Source organism: Motacilla alba, chromosome 18 (assembly GCF_015832195.1).
Source record: "Motacilla alba alba isolate MOTALB_02 chromosome 18, Motacilla_alba_V1.0_pri, whole genome shotgun sequence".
NCBI classification, from domain to species: domain Eukaryota; kingdom Metazoa; phylum Chordata; class Aves; order Passeriformes; family Motacillidae; genus Motacilla; species Motacilla alba.
In genome coordinates this window covers 7,495,902-7,511,415 of record NC_052033.1, presented here as the reverse complement: position 1 = coordinate 7,511,415, position 15,514 = coordinate 7,495,902, and the positions used below count along the sequence as shown (strand labels likewise).

The 15,514-nt window shown below is 37.7% G+C and overlaps 1 protein-coding gene across 2 annotated transcripts in view; it reads right to left on the bottom strand.

The window, feature by feature from the left end:
- The window catches only part of ANKFN1 (ankyrin repeat and fibronectin type III domain containing 1), a 107,089-nt gene extending 91,986 nt beyond the window's left edge, over window positions 1-15,103 (bottom strand). The window contains exons 1-2 of one of the 2 annotated variants that reach the window (XM_038157499.1): window positions 14,927-15,103; window positions 5,023-5,095 (exon numbers count right to left, since the gene is read on the bottom strand). The gene's annotated coding sequence lies outside the window, so the exon portion shown is untranslated. The remainder of the gene's footprint in view (window positions 1-5,022; window positions 5,096-14,926) is intronic. The other variant, XM_038157500.1, reaches the window with a different exon arrangement.
- Between the last annotated feature and the right edge of the window lie 411 nt (window positions 15,104-15,514).

Here is a 15,514-nt window from a genome sequence, read left to right as displayed (position 1 = left end):
ACAGAAGTTATGTTCAAAGGGAATAAAGACTGCTCTAAGGATTGTAACACAGCTTCCTAAGAATGTGAACAGTAAGAGAAATAGCAAAAGATAACTGGAGCTCTGTCACCATGATCTGAAGACCAGAATGACAGTGTTTATTGCACACATAGCTATCAGCTGCCACATAGTCTTTTGAGCCATGTGTCAGCTCTGATCAAAACTCCCTGGTTACAGTTCATGTCATCAGCAGAGTCAAATACAATATGCTAAACCCTAAAATGTGTTCAGCATTCTGGCCCTAACCCTGGAAACCATTAAGCACATGATTTTCTTTAACACCTCAAAAGTCTCAGTATTCCACTGAAAATGAGGCTGCTTAAATACTTAAAAATTAAGTGGAAGCTCAGGTAGGCTGCTGGATCGGGACCAACACTCCTTGTAGATCCAACCACTAATTCACATCCTTGTGTTTTTTTCATTTCAATCACCAAGCCTTGTGCAGTGCTTGGGACATGAACTTACAAGGAACTGCAGAAGCAGTATATTATCTGATAATAAACATGAGAACAAAAGGGTACAAACCTAAACCTAAACTAATGAAAAATCTATTCTGCGTAATATGATCAGTAGTTTCTATGCTTTAGGCACCCTAAAATACACAAAGGTACTGCAGTAAATAGTCATCAAACATCTATCTTTAAGATGGAATACCTCTACCAAAATTACTGATAAACAACAGTGAAAGAAAGTAACTTTTTTAAACAGAATATATCTGTGCACTGCCATGTCAGGGACTAGGGGTCGTGGGCAGAGCTCAGTGTGCAGATTTCACTCCAAGTTTCACATCCTCACAGCACCAAAATCACTGTGCATGTGTGAGTCGATCTGTTCATGTGCAGCATCTTTTCTCCAGAGTTGTAAAAGTTCAGAAATCCTGAAAAACAATAGTTCAAACTCTCTTTAATCTGCTCCAATAGGTTACCAAGTAAAAATAATCCAGACTCATTAAGTATGACTTGTCATAATTTTGTGTGTTGTCCATAGGGTCTTATGGTTTTTGCTTGATAAATACATCCTAACTCTCACTAATGTCATATCTGAAATGAAAAAAAAAAAAGACAAAATATAGTTCATCTAAAATTTACCACTCTCAACTCCATTCAAACAAATTTCATGACTGGAAAACTCAAAACAAATTCTCTTTTTAAAGCATAGTCTCTTTAGAATGTAAGACTATTTTACGTGTTTGGATTTAAGAAGTAGAAAATAAAGCTCAGCAGAGCCATTTTAATGGGAACAATCTTAAGGCTTGTCCACACAGGAAGTTAAGCTAAATTAGCTGAAAGGTGTGAATTTAAAGTGCATTAAGGTAAAGTGAACTACAGTCACTTTACTTCTGAATGAGAACATTCACACTAAGCTTTAATGCACTTTAACTAATATAGTTTAAAATCATATATTTAGTTAATTTGTCTTAACTTCCTGTGCAAACAACTCTTCTCTAGCACTTACTGAGAGCCACAATATAGATTGATGTGGTTATATTTATAAATATGCCTATTAATCTTAAGACTCTGAGTCAAAAAAATTTGGGATGTTAAATAAAAATAAGAAATATGTCCTTGCATGAACTTTGTGGTGCTTTGAGAGCGCAAACAGTCCTAATGTTCCTAGTGTAAACATGGCATTAATTTAACCCTAATTTATATAAAAGTATATTAGCTATTCAGAGCCAGGTTTAAAAAACCCACAAACACTTGCATATTGTGACTATAGGAGGAATTTATTTCTGAAACAAATGAAATGTAAATAAATAGAGAAAAAAAGTTACATTTCATTTAAATACAGCACACATAGTGAGATTCACCAGGACACAGTAAATATAAAGGACTTTTACCAGAATTAACTTGTAAAAAAAAGGCTCTGAAATGCTTTCTTTTTGGAGGGGAGTCTGAAAGTCTTAGTTATAAAGAATACCTCAAGTTATCTAGAGAATGCAAAACAAGATTTTGCCTCAGATAACCTCTGAAATCAGTACTGTGTTTTTCCTAACACTGCTCGAGTTTGAAGGACCTTTTCAGAAGCAGTTCTTGTAGAATGAGAACAGGGATGTACTGAACACCCCACGTTTGCTTACAGGAAGACTCAGTGCTCTGGCAGACCAGGGGACAATGGCCTGGCACAGCCACCACTGTGGGGATTGTTTGGCTCTATAGACCAACACACTGAGCTCAGCTACCAGGAGTAAAAACAGGGAAAAAAATATGCCCTTTGCCAGAGCAGGAAAATAATCAGGTTTTACAACCCATTTGGAAGGCTGACATTGTGTTCCCCAATACACAGCCAGCCCTGGGTGCAGCCCCACACAACCTCAGGGTTGCACAGGAGGCTCTAAGTTCTTCTTCTCTCTTTGAAAGCTGGTGAATAGCACAGTTCAAAAGTAAAACACAATAATGGAGAGACCTATCTTTTTCTTTTTTTTTTTTTTTAACTGATGATAGAGAGAGTGGGATAGTGGACCATGAAAAATGAAAAACAACCTCTTTTAAAAGAAGACTGCTAAAATAACAGAAAAAGAGGGTTTTAAAGCATAAACTTTTTATGAAAGAAATCTGCTGCACAGCATACAGTACCTTTTCTAGTTTATCAGTTCACAAGCTCTACATGATTCAAGCAGATCTTCTGACTGACAAGGCTACAACAGAATAGGGATGATAATAATATATCCATCAGGTAATAAATAAATAAGTATTTCCATCAGCCTTCATAAATATTTTGAGGTGTTCTGTATTCCCAGAAAAGTTCTTTTAGTTAATAAAACTCCATCAGTTAAAAGCTTCCTTAACTGCAGGGATAATTTTCTCTGACAATTTTGCACAGTAACACAAACTCAGAGCACTGCATTAGCACAGGTGGCAAAGGTGCAGCCATCCACAGCTCAACACAATGGAAGGGACAGTCCTTGCTCAGGTGTCCTGGTACTCTGAACATTTGACAGCTTTTTCTGAGTGCAGACTGTTGCTTTGGCAGCACATAGCCTTGAATCTCAGCTGGAGTCACAAACCTCTTTTAGTTCCTCATGTTTTCTGATTTCCCCTCCTGGGCAGCCCATGGCATATTTTTGAGCACTCAGGATAATGCAGCCTTTGGGCAGGCTTCCCATAGCTCAATGTTCTGTATTTTGTGTTGCCATAGCTTTTAAATCATGCTTCATTTTTGTGATGAAAGCCAGCCACAAACCTAAACTCCCCTATATAAACTAGAAAGGCTCACCATTAGGTTGAGAGTTCCAGGCAGAGGCAAAAGCATGTGTGTGGCAAAACTGAGCTGCTTGTTCCATAGACCCTGTTTGTGTAGTATCTTACTCCTGTCACACCTCACTTGGTACTTTCCCTTCACTGCCAACAGGTTCTCTTTGGAGCCCTTAATTCTCGTATATGTCATGGAATAAATCCAGAAGAAGCAGTGGTTGCTGCTTTTGCCAACACTACAGCAAATGTAGGATTCCTTCAGGATCCTCCTGGTGTTTTCCCTGTGCAGTGGCACCCACAAGCTAACCAAACCACACAGCTCAAGACTGTCAAGTGAAAATGTTTGGTCATTTTCTGTTCATGTAGAAACATTAAGAGTCCTAAATTTTTGGGGTCCCATATTTGTTCTTCCAAGTTCTCCCAAATTAAACTATTAATATGGGGACATACCTTAATCTATAAAATGATGTGCATCAATTTTCATAATCCCAGATATTACATCAGAGAAATACAAAAAAACCCATCAAACAGCAAAAAAACTAAGAGCAAATTGCACCTGAGACAGGCAGATGTGTCTAATTCACACCATCAAGCACTTTACAAGCTAAAACTTTAACTTCAGTGATTATGCCTGAGGCATTTAAATGGTTTTAAATTATAAGTCTAGCAGAAGTATTTTTCTAATAATAAACCATTAATTCTGGAAATTTCAGACTGTCTGAATCTAGGTATATAAACTGTAGCTGCATCAATCAGTGCTGTGTGTCTGGCTATTTCAGGCATTCCTTGTTAGTATGAAGAAAGAACAGTTTGTCCCCTAAGCACAACAGCAGCTGAGATTCCTGTTGATTGATAACTAAATGTGCCGTAGTGAAAATATATTCAGATAGAGCTGGAGAGGGAGGAACAGCAAAGACGTAATGGGGGCGGAGGAAGGAGGGATGAAATTGGCCACAACAGGAAATTCCTGCTCATGAGTCTTCCAACTAGCTGACAAGATGGATTTCATTCCTGCAGGTAACAGTGCCTTTACATTTAATCTTCAACAACATCTGTAACCATGCAAATTCTTCACTGCTCTATATGCAAGCTCAATTACTGAAAAGATGTTCTTGCTGTTCAGGACATTTCTCCACTGTACATTCATCCTGTTTCATATACAGAATCCACTGATGTCAACAAAATTGGTGTGTAGAGAAAGCCTAAACATAAAGGAAATTTACTCTGCCAGTTGAAGAATCCTTTACTGGGAATATGGTAATTTCTGAAAACCTAAAGTGGTTTATTTAGAAGATTGTACTGTTTATTTCCAGAGACCCAATGATTTTGCAACTGAAAACTGGAAGAAGTTCACAGAAGTCACCATAATTAAGTTGAAGAACCTTACTTTAAAAGCTTCACCAGTTTGGTGAAAATTTCAAGCTTTGGGCTCTCAGTTAGTTTTTGGCTTTTCAGTTTTTAGTTTCTTTCTGATCTTTGACAGCCTGAAAACAACTTCGAAGTTTCAGAGCAACAGATTTCTACCATTCGCAAACTGTGAAAATCTACACTTTAAAACATTGACAAAATTTGGCTCAGATCCTGATTTCATGGAACAAGTAGGCAAGCATCACTAGAGCAGTCACTAAGACTGGAATCTCCAATTGCATTAGTCTCTTTTCTAGCATTCTTTCAATCAGTATGGGAAAATATTTTCCTCCTAAGCAGTAAAATACTAAATTATGCACTCATGTTAAATAGATGCAGTCTCACTAATGACATAAAAGTTGAAAGTCCAATAAATACTTACCTGAGAGGCAGAAAAATCCTGTAATCAAAATGCTGATGTAATCAATCCTGTAATCAAAAGGCCGATGATAGCTCTGTTGGAAGATACAGTGAGGAAGGGACAGTGAGCCCAACTGTGAACAGTTCCCCTGCTCCAGTTAAAGTCATGTCCCTATGGAATTCTTTTGGAAAACAATTTAGGAAAAGATCAGACTGCAACAGTTAAAATGAAGACATGCTCAGGTGCCTGGCTTATTTGAGCCATTTCGAATCTTTTTGAACCAAGGCAGAATTTATGGTCCCACTCCTACACCACCAGCAGTTTGTGAGGCTGCAGTTCACTAAAACAGAATTACATGCAAAAATTTCCACCTATCTCATAGAGGGGGCTGCATTTCATTTTCATAATTAGCAAATAATTTATTTTTGCCACTTTTTAATGACGTGTCTGACAAAGTATAAGCCCTCCCCACAAACCATTCACTAGGAGAAACAAGGAAAAAATTGTATTTCACTTTTGAGCCTCCTATGCAGATTAGTTAGATGCAAAGAGGGGAGGTCTGTCTGCCACCAGTGATTGTCTTACTGAACATGAAAACAAACCCACAAAGTTACTGACAGGCTATTTTTACATTTCTACCCATACAAGTTTGGTCATGGTTTCTCTAAGGATGCATAGCTGTCCTCGTTTGAACTTGTAGGAGATCTCAATATCCACTTTTATGGATTGTGCTTCCTTTCTGTTCAGCCAGATGGAAACTGGTGGTTTTTTCCCAGCTTTGCAGTCTGGATTGCAAGCTGAGGTTTTCCTTTATTTCCCTTTCATTTTCTGTTGCATTTGTCTATCCAGGAAATTACTGCAAATTACTCTGGGACACAAATTTACAACACACCAATTCCTTGGCAGAAATTCCCTGTGTTAATCTGCTCACCATGCCCCAAATCTTTAGGAAGTGGAATAAACTTCCTGGTACTTACTGAGTGTTCTAAGTGACCAAACACAGTTGCTGCATTCTCAGCACACAGACTGAGACCTTAGCTTCCTTTGCAGAATTTTTCTACTAGCTATTAGCTATTACCTATCTTAGGTGGTAAGATATCTTCAGACAGGTATAATATGTGCCTGGTTTTGCATGTTAATAATCCAGTTCTTCCTGTACAAATCTCTGAGTCCAACCTTTAAATCAAGAAATGAAGTGACTCCCAAGAAAAACAGATTTCAAAAAGCAACTGTTTTAAAATACTCCTTGTACAGGAGAACAAGCTCCTATTTTATGAAATGCTGACTGATCTCTCAACACTCAGAGCTGTCTCACACACAGGGAACATTGCCCCACGTTGGGGGAAGCCATTATCAGTGGCCATAGTAAGAACCGTGAGTGAGAACTTCTGGAATTCCCGTTTAAGATTTAACCAAAGAACAGGAAACCATTAATGGTGAATTTCACCTGTAGAATCAGGTACAAACTATTCATATTTCATTAGGGGAAGGCAATAATTGATCTGATTTACTCTACTGTTCTAACCCTGAGTATATTTTTTTTAATTTTTTTTTTTATTGTCTACAAGAATGTCCCTGATCTTGCCAGAGAGACAAGGACAGCAGAAGACTCCAGTAAATCTTTGGACAAAACCAAGATGTGTCTCTCTTCAATTTCCTACACTTACCAAACATGATGCACATTCTGTGTTGTAGCATTGACCTATTGAAAATTGACAATGCAAATTCAGTAAAAATCATAAGATCATAGATGGGCTTGGGTTTGGAGGGACCTTAAAGCTCCTCTCATTCCATCCCCCTGCCATGGGTAGGAACACCTTGTTCTAGGCCAGGTTGCTCAGACCTCCATCCAAATTGGAACTCTATAAATGACAAACTGTTATTATTTTTTTTTCAAGTCTAAAAAACAGAGAACTATGGACAAAAACCAGTATTTCTAGAAAGGAGAAAAGTTCTGGATTTGAAGAAAATTACTCTTATGCTTGCAATACAGAAATCTGAAGGCAATGATAAAGACTGTGTTGAATGCAAAGACTGAATTACGGTCTGTGGAGATCCCTAACATAATAGATTTTGGATGGGGGAAGAAATATACACTAGAGAGTAGTTTGGGTTTTTTTCCAAAATAAAACAATTTAGTAATACATGGACACGTGGCTTACATTTATGTTCTCTTTGTTACTATAATGGTATTGCATTTCAGTTTGGGGAAAATAAAGGTAACTCCAGTTGAAAAGACTATTGTTGGCAAGCTCAAGGACACAAACCAGTTATTCTGTCCCTAGTACAGCAGCCAGCATGGCACATTTCTACTGCAATCAGAAGTTGGTTAGCTCTAAAGTATCTAATTAAAGCAAATATTCTAGGCTTTAATGGTTTATTTTTATTGCTACAGTATCAAGACACCCTGCTGAAACTGGGTCTATACCCTCTACAAACAGTTAGCAAGAGAGAATACTTTCCCTTTCAAGCATTCAGTATAAATAAGTAAGACACAGAGGAATCAGCCAGGTGAAGAGATGAGTTATCTGTGGGTTTAGTTACCTGTGCTGGAGACATGATTAGCAGATGATCCTGCTTAGTCCCACTCCTGTGTCTTACCACTTGGGTGTCTTGGGTTTTACATGTAATTTTGATCTTTAAGAATAACAACAACAAATGTAAAATGAAGTATGAGCTACTAATTCACCTCTGTTACTGGGCACCAAAAATTTCAGGATTCTGATCCTAAAGACCATGGAGTTTTTAGCATGACAGAAAAAATTATTATCAGTTTCATAAATGTCATATGTAATTAAGTACGCTAATTCTCTAAAACATCCTTTGAAAGTTCAACACAAAGGTCATTGAAATCAGCTAAAAACGTCAATAAAGTTCAGAGGCTTTTGCATTATGTTCCCTTTCTGTCCTAACAAAAGCCCTTTATCAAATTAATTTGAAATTCCAAGATAAATCTAAATACCCTCTTTAAGAAATGTAGGGGTTTAGCTAACTTGCAATAAATAATCCAGCCACTTTTTGGGAAGTCTGTCAGTGTTGAAACCTGGGCCTGTAAGGCAAACTTTGTGAGCAGGAGAAAAGTCCAAATAAAGCTGGTTGGGCACTTTGAAAGAATGCTGGTACATTACATATTTTATTGCTCACATGCACAAACCCATCAGTGTCCTGGAGGCAGTCATCTTTCTAGCTCATTGGTTTAAAGCAAGAAAGCAAATCAACACACTTATATATATAAAGAGCTGAATTTGGTGGGGTAAGACCCATGAAGAGGTGTTTGCAAGAATAAGGTCTGAGACATATGGTTTACAGAGAGTTTGCTCAGTTTAGTTTACAATACAACACACTTCATGTCAACAGATGAAATATCAAGTCTAAAGCATCACCTTTTTCAATATCAATATTAAGCTCAGCAAAAGTTTTCAAAGGAAAAAAAAGTCCCCTGCAACACTGACCACAGTTATTCTCAACATGCAGTTTGTCTAGCACTAAAGCTGTGCAATATTATCACCTTTCTGCTCTCTACATATTCCTGCAGGGCAGTTAGTTTTTAAATAATTTTAAAATTTGCTATTAATCAACTTAATGAAAAACATGTCAGAAACTGAACAGAGGTTCATAACAACACAGCAAAGACAGAGAAACTAATTAATATCTATAAATTACATTCAGCTGCAAGTTATGAAGTTTGTATAAAACCACATACATTTATCTCTCACTTGGCCACCTCGCCTGGAAAGGCACCCTGGACTCTGTGACTGGACAGCCAGGGAGGCTAGGGGTAGCAGGCTAAAATATTTTACTTTTACCATTACCATCCTCCTATAGCATCTCTCCTGTCTCTATCCCAATGCTTTCTTTGTCTCTTGAATGATGAATCTAAATCTGATCCTAACTGGCACTGTAATCAGGCTGTGAGGACTGACTATGCTCAGTGTAAATAACACCGCTTTCACAGCTTAACTGTGGCATCTTGTGTGTTTAAAAAGAGAGCCCTATGAACACGACAGCAAATATCAAGTGGGGAAAGCTTTTGTCATTCTGTTCCATTCCCTGAAATAGAAAATAACAAGGAGTTAGTGTTGTTTGATAGGGACAATAATGAGATGGGATGGGAGCTGTCCAGAGCAATGGTTATCCTAAACTGCAGACAAGCAGTGACAAAATGAAAAAAACTTCAACTCATTGCACCATTCTTTCCCTTCATGCTGTTTTTCCCTTCCATTGCTCAGAATCTGGTATGCTGTCTGAAACTTCATCTTCCCCTCAACTTACGGAATTTAAAAATGCCTGTAGCGTGTCATGATGTAAAATAACATGCCTTGCTATAAGACATCAAGTCTTGCAATTCTCAGCTTCTTATCATGTGAATGAAATCGAGTTATTGTTCATGTATTGCTGCAAGAAACCATTCTTTAGCTAATATGACTTGTAGTAGTTCAATTAAATTTGGTAGTGCTGAAACTTGTTACAGCTGAGTCTCAATCCTTACCCCTGTGAGCACTCAGACAGCCACTTGCTGTCCTAAATGCTCAAAATAGATACAGATAATGACACAAAATGTAATTTCTATAAGAACATACCATTATTATGGCATTTGCTTTCAATCCCAAATTGGCCACCATGGTCAAATTTAGGCAGCATTGGTCTAAGTCAAATCAAAGTTCTGCCAGAAAACTGAAGAACATTTTAAATAAACTACATAGAGACATTCAACTGCCCAGTGATGCCACAGGGTTTCTTTATACACAGTACAGCAGTGAAAAGCAATCAGGAGGCATTAAACAACGGAGGCCACTTCTAAAGTAATCCACATTAAATAGCTAGGTGCAGCATATTTCATACTATGTCAGCCCATTCAGTTTCCAAAAGTCCCTAAAAATCATCATCTACTTGAAATTCCAGCTCAAAGTAAAGTGCTATGTTGATTATTTTGAAATAATAACTTTCTGGATATGTATTAAATAAAAATTGAATGATTACTTTCTCTTTTGAGCAAAAAAGTAATGTCACACTGGACAGAATCCAATAAAAATGGCCAGTTCTTTTCCATATTCTTTTGCAATGATCATAGATCAAATTTTCCATATACAAGATGCCTAGTGATATATATAAGAGGTACAAATGGCTAAATGGGCATTCTAATTCAATTTTGACTTCTGAACAAATTTGATACACTTCATTATAACAATTTTTGGAATATGGTCATAGTTTTAAATATTCTTACATAAACTTCCACAACCACTGTAATCATACATTCAGTGAAATATTTCAAACTTCTCCTTCACTTTTCAGATGTGTGCTGGTTGCATATTTCAACTTCCACAACATGTTATCTAGTCATTAAAATGTTGGACCTGAAATTTCTATCTATTTCAAGTGACAATCTGACTGATCTAAAATTTAGTTTAGCTACAAAAAAACATTGTGTTTCAGTCTGAGTATCTACTCTCTTTTTCTAAAAGAATTTGTTCTCCCCTGGTGATGCATGATGGCTGTTGTATAATCTTGTACTGCTCAAAAGAGAGGCTATAGAATCCAGCCTATACAAGCAGAGATTTATGAAGTGGCAAATATTTGCTTGAGACAATTGCTGACCTCAAAGGAACATCTTCAGGAGCCCAGGCCTGCTGAGCGTTGCCATATGAGTCACACAAAGATTAGCTTGCAACAAAAGCTGCAGCAACTTTGCATTTAGAAGAAACTTGGAGTCAGGTACATCTTCTCAGCTTGACTCCATGTGAAATTTAAATCCGTAAATCATTAATTTCAATATTGTCAGGATACAAAAGGAAAAGGAGATATTAGCCATAAAAGATTTAGAAAGGAGTGCTTTAGGATCCCTCTGCAGACTTCCATCTTTCCTAGCTCAGCCTCTGCTGTAAGGCAGGACACAAACACTGACCTTGGAGCTGTTCTGTGTGCCTGACATGCTTCTGGGGAAAGCAAGTTTAGACAACAGCTTCAAGCTCATCTTGAACTCTTCTAAAATGCACTCCAAACTCTCAAGGTTTATTAGCACAGAACAAACCCAATCTGAATCACACATGAGATGATCCTTAACACAGGCTTGAATATGACACAAGATGAGGCTACAAAATCAGTGATGGGCATTCTTCTGGTAAAAAAACCCAAAAAACAAAAACAAAAACAAAAACAAACAAAAAAAAAAAAAAAAAAAGAAAAACTGACATGGCATAGGTAGATGTCAAATCCCATGGCTAAAAAAATTAATTGAAACAGGACATAAGGAAATAATACTGGTTCTCCAAAGAGCTGTCCATTAAAACTCTCTTGATAACATTCAAGAGGAGATATCAAACATTAATCTAAGTCTTCTCATATGCATTATGTTTATGAATCTGAAAAGACTTTAGAATGAGTTTTGTTTATCCAAACTCCTTGCTTGAACACTCTCAGATGTCCCACCTACTCTTGCACTTTAGGAAATGTATGTGTGCTACTCATTGCCATTATATTTTCAGCACATCACATTGCTAGTTTTACATCTTAATTGCTGGGGAATATGTATGTTTCAGTGAAATAAATCTTTGGGCTCTAAAATTTTCTACTTGTTTATTCAATACAGTTTATACCATGTCCAATAAGCCTACATATCAATTTAACATAATGGGATTACAGCAAATTTTGTCATAAATGAGTTAACAATGGCAACACTAGAAATGAAGATGTGAAAACATTGGATTTAGTACACCTTAGAAACAAGAGTGTTCTCATGGGTCTTTGAAGAGTTTGCCCTCTCATCAGCCTGGAACAAGCTAAGCTCATTGCTGCAGTGTTTTTCCAGCTGCTGTTACCTCTGTCAGTAAGAGCACACTGCTCTTACCTAATGCTACAGCAAGAACTGTGCGTGGCTCAGCAGTACAACATTACTAAATGGGGGGTGGGGGAAGGCGCAATGAAAGATTTGGGGTGACTTGTCCTTTTTCAAACCTTCCATCTGTTTAAGCGAGTAGCTGGGCCATTAGTCCCATGGGCTAATTGGCATTTGATCCACATGCATCTCCCTAGCCAAAATACAGAGTCTGCAAATTAGACAACACCCAGAGTCAGGTCTTACATGACCCATGCATTAGAGTGTAGCTACAGCTACAGACTGTACATGGTCACTGGTCCTGGCTTCTTAAATCCTTTAAGGCTCTCTGAGAAAGCCAGATCAGTTCCAGGATTGGAAACGCCTGCGTAGGAACTATTCACAATTCCTAGGTTTTTTGGCTCTTCCCACAAAAATACTGAATACTGAAAAGCTTTTCCACAAAAATACTGATACTTTCCCACAAAAATACTGATACTGAAAAGCTTTTACAGAAGAGGGTACCTTGATGCAGTAGTGATGTATTTTAGTGAAGGATCAGACAAGTGATAACAGGTTGCAATGGGCAGCACCACCCCAGACCATCACACCAGTCCTTTTTCCAGGACTACAACATAAAAAGCCATAAGCCATACACAACTTAATATATTATCTGCTTTGTATCCAGAGGTATCTCGGAGGAGTTAACCTGATGATCTTTTAATGAGTAAATCAGATTGAACAAAGAATGATGTTATAAACCTTGGCTTTTACTTGGTGTTGAAAAACCATATAATATATAAAAATTGTGAGATCCTGATATTTGATCTGTGTGAGATTATTCTTCTTGCTAAAACCATGAAACTTTGCCAACTCCTTGGCTGCCAGCCACATAAATCAGATTCTCATACCTCTCCTATAGGTTACTCACCATACATGTCTTTAAGACTAACATCCACTTTTTCTCCTGTTTCAGCTTAGTTTGTATTGATGTCCTATATGTAAAGCATCAAGAAACTGAAATAGGTGTTGTTATCAATCTGTTCTGCTTTATCTTTGTTTCATTTTCTAAGACATATAATACTTATGTAGATCATTAGAATTCTTATTATTTACTTAGTTTCTGGATAAAATGATCCCTTGGTGTTACTTTCTTGTCTTCAGATTTCTGGGCAGGCTTCATTTATCCAGTGCACTTCAAATGCTGGCATAAAAGCTACAGTACAAAAATTGCTAATAACAGGACAAACTTAGTAAATGTAAAGATACTAAAAGTGCTCTCAGTGGCTTATTTGTACAAAATCTCCAAGTGCAGGCCTGGCAAAAGGACTGACATTTTTGTTCATCTGAATGAAAATTGAAAATAAATTCTAAATGAAAACATTGAAAAAGAGAAAACTGCAGAACTAGATACCAAATGAGGATGGGGAAAGTAATTAATATCAATATGCAATGACTTAAAATTTTTGCTAAAACGACCCCCACTCCCTAAACCCAGGATTTTCTTCACATATTGCAAAACGTACAAGCCAAATTGTTATTAGGAACTCAAATACTTCACACTAAACATAGAATTTAATCCTGTACCTTAGCTAGTATCACTGATTCAAGCAGTAATATTGTTTGAAGTAGGGTATAAAAGGATAGAAATATAATCCCAGACAGAAAAAGGAAACAATTCATTTCAGTGACTCATTATTGCCTTCCTCTTTATTCAGACACATAACCTAATATTATTCATGAAGGTGCAAACATGGCAATTTTTCTTCATTTAAATTGGAGCTGAGAGACAAATCATCAGTCCCCAGGCACATGGGAGTGTTGTGACTGTTGACACCTGTGATGCCCACGAAGAGCTCAGAGGTGCTGGCTGCTGTACCAGCACAGAGCAGGGGATCTGTAGGCTTGTGCTGGGTGAGGAATAGGAAGAGCAATGACAGTTCCTTGTTGACAGGACTGTAGGGAGCTGGTGCGTGACACTTCTGCAGCTGCTCTGCGCATACAGTTACAGCAACTGCTTTTGCCTGCAGTAATCAAATCACATCTGAAATACAAGAACTAAGTTGCCTGTAGTGGTGAATGCATTCACTGCGACACTGAGACTCTCTGAGTGTGGAATCAAAGGGAGCCTGCATCCAGATGATCAGCATGCTGCACAATTTGTCGAAATATGAACTTGGATGCTTGAATTTAAATTCAAATGTGATGAAAAATTGTGACCAGAGGAACTTTCTACATCCAATTAGGAAAAACAGAGACAAATTCATCCCTTATGCAAGTCCCCCACAAAATAAACTGGCTTAACTTTGGAATTATTCAAATGTCTCTTTTTAGGTAAAATGACTACAAACTTAGGGAGTTTATGCATTAGGCTTTTCCAACTGAGGTTGGCTAGAGCTCTGGTAATACATAACACTTTGTATTGTGGGACAGCAGTTAACTTCAGTACATACAAAGCTTAAATTTCATTATTTTATAGATTGCTGGATTTCACAGAATCACAGCTGCTACTTTATCCATGCTGTAGCTATTTTGAGGGAAATAAACATCTCTATTTCTGTTACTTATACACCAGCATACACAAATTCTTTTACCTAGGCACATATATGTAAAAGCACTACATGCACACATCTTTTCTTTTGTACTGGGAAGAAAAGCAACTAGATCTATCTGCAGGAAAGTTAATTCAGTTAAATTAACAATAAAAGATCAATACTTTATCTCAGGTTCTGCACACCTTATCATCAACTTAAAAATCAAATACAATTTTGACAAGCAACATAATCCATACTTTACACTCCTTCCGAGATACTCATGGCATATAATCTCTTTTTAATGGATGAGGAAGGAAAACAGAGAGGTTAGATGAGATGTTCAGGACTGTAAAGGAAGTCAGTAGCATGCTAAGGATAGAACCCAGTTGTACTAATGTTTCCATCCCCTGAAATGTTAAATGCAGACATGCAATCCCACCAGAAAAAGAGGCAAGCATCACACTAGTGCCCCTGCTTCAAGCATACATGCCTACTGGGAAGTGCTGGACACTTCTGGTTGCCAGCCAGTAAACTTTCCCCCTCCTCAGCGTGAACTCTGATTGTCTGCCAGTTCACTTACCCATGATTATCATTTTTTCTGTCTGATGAGTGTAGAACAATTGCCCCTCAAGCACGGGCTAGCCAGAGCCGGAAGAGCTGCTTGCCTCCAGCCCAGCTGTCGGAGTCTCCATGCAAGATGCTGTGCAAAATGTTGAGTTAAAAGAAAACACGAGTAGGGGGAAAAGAGAGCTCTCTGAGAACCTCCACATGGTTCCTGTTGCTAAGGGAACCACTCCCTTTGTCTGCATAGGTTAGGAATGGCTGCTTCATTTGGAGTCTGTCTCCTAAGTACTGAAAACAGCACAACAATTTCAGAGAGAAAATAAAAAAGTCCAGAATGTCTTGTAACCTTAGAAAAATGGAACCACCTAGGAATTCTTACATTAAAAGCATCTAATAATAGTTGATCTGGGTGCCTCCAAGGAGACTGTAGAACTCCTCTTTGCCATCTGATGGGACAATACACTGCTGCACACAGTTTAGTTATTGTAATTAGCTTTTGTGGATGAGAATAGTTGATTACAGAGAGATAGATCAAGAAATCAGGTCCAGTTTACTACAACAAATGGAGAGAGATCAGCAGTAGCAAATATAAGCATTTAACATG